General features: G+C 48.1%; 3 non-coding genes across 3 annotated transcripts; 1 reads left to right on the forward strand and 2 right to left on the reverse strand.

Moving 5' to 3' along the window:
- Positions 1-982: 982 nt before the first annotated feature.
- On the reverse strand, positions 983-1,054 carry TRNAW-CCA (transfer RNA tryptophan (anticodon CCA)). The gene has a single exon. It is a non-coding gene; the product is annotated as a tRNA-Trp (tRNA).
- A 329-nt stretch (positions 1,055-1,383) lies between these two features.
- On the forward strand, positions 1,384-1,455 carry TRNAD-GUC (transfer RNA aspartic acid (anticodon GUC)). The gene has a single exon. It is a non-coding gene; the product is annotated as a tRNA-Asp (tRNA).
- A 410-nt stretch (positions 1,456-1,865) lies between these two features.
- On the reverse strand, positions 1,866-1,937 carry TRNAD-GUC (transfer RNA aspartic acid (anticodon GUC)). Its single transcript has one exon. It is a non-coding gene; the product is annotated as a tRNA-Asp (tRNA).
- Positions 1,938-8,895: the final 6,958 nt, after the last annotated feature.

Genomic DNA, 8,895 nt, shown 5'->3' on the forward strand with positions numbered 1-8,895 from the left:
AGATGCTCCCATTGAATAGCAGGTATACAATATGCTTAATGCCCAGCAAAAGCACATCATGCTAAATTAAACCCCAAACTGCTTTATGTCATTGTTCCAGACAGTTATCAATAAGGCTTTGCCCTCCTGCCCTTTAAAATGTTGAAAGCTTTGTCCTCAAAACCACTTCATATAGATTTCCATACAACAACCCATACATATTTCCTGTAGTTTCTCTAACTTCTAATGAACAGAAGTTCCACTCTTTTCAGCCCTGGGAGCTTTGCTCATGGAAACTTAAAACAGCAGAATATAGTTTGGGCAGTTAGTTACAATAAGCTATGGCTCACTATTATCATGCCTGGGCAAAAACTGGGTAACAAAAGCAAATGAAAGTACACTGGGGGAGATAATGCCTCATAATACACTCCAGTTCTTGCAAAAAAGAAAAAAAAAGGTACTGGAAAATATTGATTAAGGCTAAAAACTCACCTTTTAAATGCTCTGAACACCCCTGGCCTAGCACTAATCACTAGCTGGATGCGCCCTCTGTGGCTTCATTGCACATAGCTGGGCTAAGTACAGAAGCATTGCACATAGCTGGGCTAAGTACAGAAAAAGAAAACACCCTCCCTTGCCCAGCCCACATTCAGGTTTGGGTTCGTTTACTGAACCAGCCTCTCCTCGCCCCAACTTCCCTCTTCAGTCCTGGCTCCTGCAAACCTGCCCCTCTGAGCTCACCCAGGCTGAGCAGGGCCCAGGTGTCGCCCTTTATACAGCTCCCACTTGGGACTGACAAGCACAATTCCAGCTCTGGGGGTGGGGGGGCGGACCACAGCCGGCTCTTTGCCTCAGCATCACGATAGGGGATGGGCTCCATGGTAGAGCACCCAACCCGTGTGGCCTCCCCGTGCCCCGGGCAGCAGCACTCTGGCAGGGGGAGGGGAATGAGTGCTAATTTAAAGACGGAAGAGAAAGAAAAAAAACCCCCAAAAGAACAAATTGACCCCGACGTGATTCGAACACGCAGCCTTCTGATCTGGAGTCAGACGCGCTACCGTTGCGCCACGAGGTCCTGCTGGGCACAAGTGCGCAGCGCTTTAGAACTGGCCGCAGCGCCGGCCCCGAGCGCCCGGTACAGCTTGGCTCCGGCCTCCCACAAGCCCCGTGACCCCACCCCGCTCCCGCGCCCCGGCCCGGCCCGGCCCCGGCCCGGCCCTCAGCGTTCTGCGAGCAGCGATCCCGGCCCAGTAGCCCTTCTTCCCCCGCAGCCCCAAGCCTGGCCGCGCAGCTGTGCGGCCGCGGCACTGCACATCTGCGCTCCTTCCCCACCCTCCCCAAGAACCCCACGCTTGTGCCGGCCCACCTTTAAGTCGGGTGGTGCAGAAGGCCCTATCAGGCAGCTCCTCGTTAGTATAGTGGTAAGTATCCCCGCCTGTCACGCGGGAGACCGGGGTTCGATTCCCCGACGGGGAGAGTCTAAGTCCTTTTTTTTTCAGGCTCCTGGGCCAGCCATCTCCTGGAAATAAACAGCAACAGTTCATCTTTATTTAAGTAATAATAACATAACAATAATGCTACTAATGTAAATGATGTTGCTGCAATTAAACCATTTCTTTCATTTTTAAGAGAAGGGTTTACGATACAATAATAAAGTACTAAAGTAATTTTTGTTAATTAATTCTAGGCCATGAATCACATTATTATTCAAACGGTTATAATAATTGATCGATGTTAATTGATATGATCATCAGATTCGGGCACATTTCTAAGCAGAAGAGTGTCCAGGCAAGCGCAGGAGAGGCCGAGCCCGGGCCCCGCTCATATTTCCACCTTTCATAATTAAAAGCAAGCTATCAGGAGGGAGGAAAAGAAAATGAGCAACTCTCCCCGTCGGGGAATTGAACCCCGGTCTCCCGCGTGACAGGCGGGGATACTGACCACTATACTAACGAGGAAAACTTATAAGTAGCTTCTCAGCTCCTGGCTACAAGACTGCTATAGAGCAGGCAGGTGCAGCAGAGACTAGATACACGTCAGTCCTCTAGTCTCCACACTGCCCTCCCTGCTCTGCAGAAAGGTTAACAGAAAGCAGGGCAGCCCCTGTCCCTTCACTTCGCCCCAGCTTTGCCCCTCCAAACTGCACAACTGGAAAAACACCCATAGCGTGCTACTAGGAAAAGTGCAGAGGAAGGAGCGAGCTTACCCACTGCCAGGGGCCGAGCACCCTCAGGACATCTTTTAGGGCCCGATCAACTGACTCTCAGGGCTTCTGTGCATGTATGACACGAGATAGGGGGTCCCTTGGCAGTGCTTCACATGCACTGTACCGACTACCTACAGCTGAGGTGGCTCTTGTCATTGCATTTTTCAAGAGTCACTTCTTCACTCAGTGGGGTCCTGCAGAGCAGCCAGTAGCAGGGCAAGTCTGCTAGAGTTTCCAAAGGAAACCCCTAGAGCAGTGGTTCTCAACCTTTTTTGTATCACAACTCACTTGTAAACATTCATGGCCAGTCCTGAGCCAGTGCCCCTCACTCCTGACCCGCTGTCCCCTGGCCCTAGGCCCCAGGTCCCTGGTGTGTGGCAGCACCTTATCTAGATTCCTGACAGCCGGGGGGAAACTTTTAGTATCAGGTCTCCCTTCACCAGAGATAATGATAATAAGAATCGATCAACAGAAAAACACCCCAAAACATTTTAGGCTCCCTTTCTATCCAGGCCTGGGGACAGCCTGGTTTGCCTATGCTTGTCTAACTCTGTGTGGGGGCAACAGGTGGGTGTATGCAGGGCATGGGGGCCCCAAGCAGCCCCTTGCAAGCTGGATGTCTGCCAGCCTGCAAGGGCAAAGCCATGGTTTCTCATGTTTTTCTCCTTTAAAGAAGAATCCATTTTTAAAGTTTGTTTGTGACCATTTCATATATTCTTGTGACCCACTTTTGGGTCACAACCCACAGGTTAAGAAATGCTGCCCTAGTGGGGGAAAAAAAAAGACCTGTTTGGTTGCCTGGGGATTTGTCTGCTTTGGGGCAGGTGGAAGTATGTCCCACTATCTTTTCCACACTGGATTTTGTCCTTCCCCACTCCAAAGTGAGGGGCTGGGGGAGGGCAGAAGGATTTCTGTGGGGGTGGGGAGAGGTCCAGGGAGATCACATTTTACCAAAGAGAAGCACTGACCCAAACCAAAGCACGGAGCAGAAAAGGAGCAGTTCAGGTGCCTCTGCATTTGTAGCGAGGGAAGGGGCAACTTGAGAAGCAACTTGAGTCAGGAGCCTGAGAGGCGAAAGGAGGTCAGGCACCTGCTGCCTGCCTGCCTAAAAAGGGGCAGGAGAGAAATGGAAACCAGTTACTTTGGGAACTGCTAGTAAAAGGCTGAAGGACAAGCCGATACTGACTTGCTCAGCATAGCCGAGCTACAAGTTTGCACATCTGTACCACAGTGACATTAAGCAGGGAACTATATTTAACTTACCAATTTGTGTCTGGTCAGATATACAGTTAATACCATATATAAATGGGTTAGTGGTAAAAGTAAAGATCCTGCCTGCCAGATTGTCTCCGCTACTACAAACATCTCCGTGGACAGAGGGACACAAGGCCAATGTTTTCAAACACAGATGACTAAATGGAGGAGCCTCAGTTCATCATTAGGTATGAAGAATTAAAGCAGTCTGCAGCTGTCATTGGAACATCTCTGCAAATTGAGGGTATTTAAAATCACACATCAATTCCTCACTTTAGGCAGTCACGTTTGAAATGCTCTGGCTTGCCAGTCATACAAAGGGAGTTATAGTCAGACACTGAATACTCTGGTGGATGGGTGCTGTGTTTAGATGAATTACAAAAGCCATCCTATACCTTGCATATCAGAATAAGTGAGCTCATGCTGACATTTCCTACATATCCTTTGAGTTTGCTTTTGTTCTGCTTAGACATACTAAAAAGAAGCCTGCTTTAGTCTTGTCCAGATTAAGACTCAAATTCAAGGACTGTAGATTTTCCAGTAGTTGCTCTGTGCCTTTCAATTGTGAATCTCTGCCTTTCTCCCTTTCCACTCTTTGTTTCTCATTTACTTGCTCCTTTCCCCACTACTCTGTTCACTCTGCCTCTTCTCCAGTTCCCTCCTGTCACTTGTTCTGCTATCATGCATTTTTCATCTCTCTTGTCTCATTCTGGTATTTAAATGCAGAACAGTTTCTACCTTCCTCCTCTTTGATTTGACCTCTGACCTTCCTTGTCCTTTTTCTCCTATTCACAATGCAGGGAGCAGGTTCAGGAGTGCCGGGGAAGGGCTGTTGGAGGTGTAGGCAGGAATGTAGTTAGGGTAGTCCTGCATACCAACTTGTCCTTGGCTGCTGCAGTGCCCACAGCTATCCTGAGCAGCCCCAAGCAAGTCAGGGCAATTCTCAGAACTGCCCCTAACCAATGGTGGGGGCCAGAACAGTTTCTGGCTGCTCTAAGCTGTGAGGATAGCAAGTCACCCATTGTCAACCTGTGACAGTTTGCGCAAGATAGCCTGGGTCAGGGGTAGGCATGATAATTAAAATCTGCCACCTTTTTAACACACATTATCATGCATGCCAGAGCATGCACTTGAAGGTATTTTACTTGGCATATATGCCTTGGGACAGACAGCGGGCAAGGGGCTGGGGTTGTCCTGCCACAACAAGGGAACCTCTCATGGCTCCCCTGCTATCCATCTGCCCCTGGTACACCAACATCTTATAAGTCTTACAACTTCTTACAACATCTTACAAGTCGAGGTTGCGGGAGGTTTTAGCACAAAAACTTTGCCGACCCCTGACATGGGTCATTTCAGTCCTCTATCTATAATTTTATGTAGTGGCAAAAAACCCATAGTTTGCAAGAATCCATATTTCCACTGTAACTTTAAAGAGTTATTAAATTGAAAGAGCACAGAGCAGATTTTCCAGTGAGGCCATGACCAAAGTGTGGCCTGCAGCCTTTCGAGGCAGCTTGGAACAGAGCTTATTTGTCTGACTGATCACATGCTTGGAGCACATGGCTTGCTGATGGCTACCCATTCACATAAATCTCATTCTGTGCGCACGCTTTGTGCTCAGTGCCAGTCTGACTGCGAAGGGGACCAACAATCTCCTTGGTTGAACCTGGGGATTAATACTTCTACAGTGCAACTGTCCCACAGCCACAGCATACATATTACTACGAATTACTAAACAGTACAATTTCTATTTGTGATTACCTGAAAAATGGTTTAATAATAGCAAGGTTTCTATGCTGCTCACACACACATGCAGTTTTGGAAATTACTGCAAATTAATTCATTTACATTGCTTAAGAGAGAAAGACTGAGTTATTAGTGTGTGGCAACATGTAAAGAGAAACTTCTCTGCAGCAAGTAAATAGCACAAACACCTGGATTATTAAACTACAATACATTGATAAAAGACAATTATTATCTTGCCTTTAAGAAACCTTTAAAACTCTTTTGCTTTAGTGAACAAATAATTGATCCTAATTTGGGTGGAAGAATAATTGAAAAGCACAATATTGTATCAATTATTAATCTTCCTATTTTGTTTCCTGGCGTTTTGTAGGAGTGTATCTTTCACTGATATACTGGGGAACAGAAAGCACTGCAAATTTGTAGTTGTGGTAGCTCCCTCTGGTGGCACTCAGAACTGCTTTGCTCCCTAGCTCAGTGAAATGAACCAGCATTCAACACTCATGGGAAATAAAAATTAAAAAAGACTATTGTTATTTAGTTTCTTGTGTTAAAGCAAACAGGAAAAATAATCACCCCTCTTAAACAGTATATTCATATCAGATCAAACTATCCCCTCAAAAGCTTCCCCCCCCCCTTTTTTTATATTTTAGTAATGTGCCTGGGAGAAATAAATGAAACATCAGGAGTTTTTCTTTGTGCCTAGTTTTTTTGTTAATGCCTTGCATCTGGAGATCAGTGAAGATCAAAAAAAAAATCTTGCTTTGACAGGTCAGTTTAATTTTGCAGCAAGAAGCAATTTCAGAAAAGTTGTACAATTGTGGAGATGAGCCATTTTGGAAATTAAAGGCCTTTTGGAAAGAGGTGGGAAGGTTTATTTGTACCTGGCAAGGTTTCAGAATGGTTCTTGCCAGAGCTAAAATAGATGTACATCAAATGCCAGATTTTGTTCATATGTGATTAGTATGAAATTGAGAGAAATGGGGATTATTTACAAAGATCAGTGTGGTATAATTACTCTCCTGTCCTGACACTCCTCTTCAGTCTCCTAAAAGCACTCTGGATTTAGGATGATTTACATTGTTTTTGTACACTGATGTAAGTTATATCAGGAGCTAGTGTGGAGAGAGAAGCATCTTCTGAGGATAGGTTTTCCTAGTAGGTGTCATTTCAGCATTTTTCAAATAACTGTTGGAAAACCAGGTAACAGCATGTTTACCTAGGGCAGTGATACTCAACCAAGGTGCTGGGGCCAGATCCTTTGAAGAGTTGGAAGGTGTGAGGAGATAAGTGAGAAAATAAACAGCAGATGAGAGTAGGCGTATGCAATATGAAGAGAGAGTACAAACAAGGGCAGCAAGGATGATTAGTGGCATGGTGGGGCTTCCATATGAAGAGGACTAAAAAGGCTAGGCCTATTCAGTTTAGAAAAGGAGATGCTGGGGGAGAAGGGGAACATGATGAGGGTTTGCAAAATACTAAATGGGGAAGAGAAGGTAAATAGGGATTTATTATTTATTGGGCACATTTATATGTGCCATTAGGGGTCAGCAATAAATTCTACAGGAACAGAGACAAAACCCAGCATTTGAAGGATAAAGAACCTACAGGAACCCAACATTTGGAAGACACAGACCCTACAGAAACCAGCAATCCCACCATTGTATTTCACCAAACAATGAGGAAACCTGAATCTACACGTATCCATCTGAGCACAACTGGCCCTTGCCTGGGCATGTCCTTCCCATAGAAGACACAGGTAGCCTACCCCTATAAAAGGGGTGGTAGAGTGTGACCTCCTTGGGACACCCTCTCCACCTGGACCAACACTACGCCATGTCACCTATCCACCCAGAGGCCCTGCTGATGACCCCCTCTGGACATCACCTTGCTGGAGAAGACCCCAACTGGCCATTGAGGATCAGCTCACAGCCCAGGATAGGTAGCTATCCTTTCCTTCCCCAAGCAAAGGACCTGGATTCTGTCACAACACACCTTGACTCCAATCCCTCCACCAAGTCTTTCGTCTCCTGCTACCATTGTGTGTGTGTGTGTGTGTGTGTGTGTGTGTGTGTGTGTGTGAACCAATAACTTCGTGGAGCTGTGTAGTGTGTTGTCTGTTTAATAAACCTGTTATTTTGGAACCCCAAGTTGGGTTTTTGTCTTACTGACCTCCTGACCCTACTCCAATCTCTGCTCTCTGCCCCTCCAACCTTTGTCCTGTCCCTCTCTCTCTCTGTCTCTGTCATCTTGGCTCCCGCTCTGCTCTCCTCAAAACCCTGGATTTCACCACCCCTAACTTCTGCCTCTCTTCTTCCTGGTTTTTATCCCTTTGACCTTGCTGCTTTGCCAGTCTCTTCTGTCCCATCTCCCCCAACTGTCTCCTCCACCTGCATTTCTGCCTCCATCTCCCAGCTGCCTTCCCCAGCTGGCCCTCTAATCCCTGCTTTTTCCCCTGGTTTGTTCCACCGTCCCTTACCTTGGCTCTGTTCCCCTCTACCTGCCAATCTCCACTTCCTGGTTTTCTCTTTCTCTTCCAACCTTTTCTGTGTCTCTGCCCTACCGCCTCTGCTTTCTCTTCCCAGCCAGATCTCCCGGCTTTCTCTGACGCCTCTTTTCCCCTGTCACCACCTCACGGACCTCCTGTCTTTCCTGGCCATCCCAGCCTTTTTCCCCAGCTGTCCCCGGGTCCTCCCTGGCACCTGCAGCCTCCTGGCTGCCCCCAGTTCCCTGGCCAGGCCCCGACTTACCCGCAGCCTCTCAGACCTGGCTCTGCTCCTTTTCCCTGCTTTCCCTGGCACCCAGAGCCTCCCCACAGCCTCCCAGCCTTGGCCAGTTCCCTGACCTGGCACCTGCAGCTTCCTCGGCTCCCCAGCTTGCTCCCCAACCCAGGTCCCGGTTTCCCCTGGCATCCTCCCCCAAGCTTCCCCAGCTCCCCTGCTGGTTCCCCTACCTGGCTTTAACCCTCAGCATCCCCTGCAGCCTCCCGGCCCCATCTTCTGCCTCTGCCGCTTTTCCTGGCCCGGGCCGCCTCACACCTGCCCATTCCCAGCTTCCCTGGCTCCACGCACAGCCTCTCTGCAGCCTCCCAACCCCTGGCCAGTTCCCTGACCTGGCTCCCAGCACCTGCAGCCTCCCCACAGCCTCCCTGGCCCAGCTCCCAGCTTACCTTGCTCCACCAGCTTCACTACTGGCTTCTCCAGTCTCAGCTCCGCCACTTTTCCTTGCTGCGGCCCTGGCTTTCTCCCTCACCTACACCCAGGGCCTTAATTAACCTCAAGTAACCCCAAGCCCCAGTGACCCTGAGTAACCCCGGGGACACCAGGACCTCAAGTTACCCCAACCCCGGTTGACCCAAAGTAACTCCAAGGGCACTTTGACTTCAAGTAACCCAAGCACCAAATTACCCCAAACACCCCCTAGTGTTCTCACACAGCCGCAGAAGTGCGTGGTTGCATATGTGTATGTGTGTGTGAACTCATAGTGATGTATGTGTAGTTTGTATGTGTGTATATAATTTTGTATCACACCCTTCTGTTTAACAGTGCAATATTGAGATCCCAAGTGTTGATTTGGCGCGTGTCAAGTCAACAGTTTGACCCAGTAAATGGCAGGCTCAGGCTTGTTGCTGCTTGGCTAATCCCCTACCTTCACTGCACAGCCACTCTGCAAGAAGGTAAGCACTGTAATATATACATTAGTTTTTGATATTG

The sequence above is a fragment of the Alligator mississippiensis genome, chromosome 4, assembly GCF_030867095.1.
Source record: "Alligator mississippiensis isolate rAllMis1 chromosome 4, rAllMis1, whole genome shotgun sequence".
Taxonomy (NCBI): Eukaryota; Metazoa; Chordata; order Crocodylia; family Alligatoridae; genus Alligator; species Alligator mississippiensis.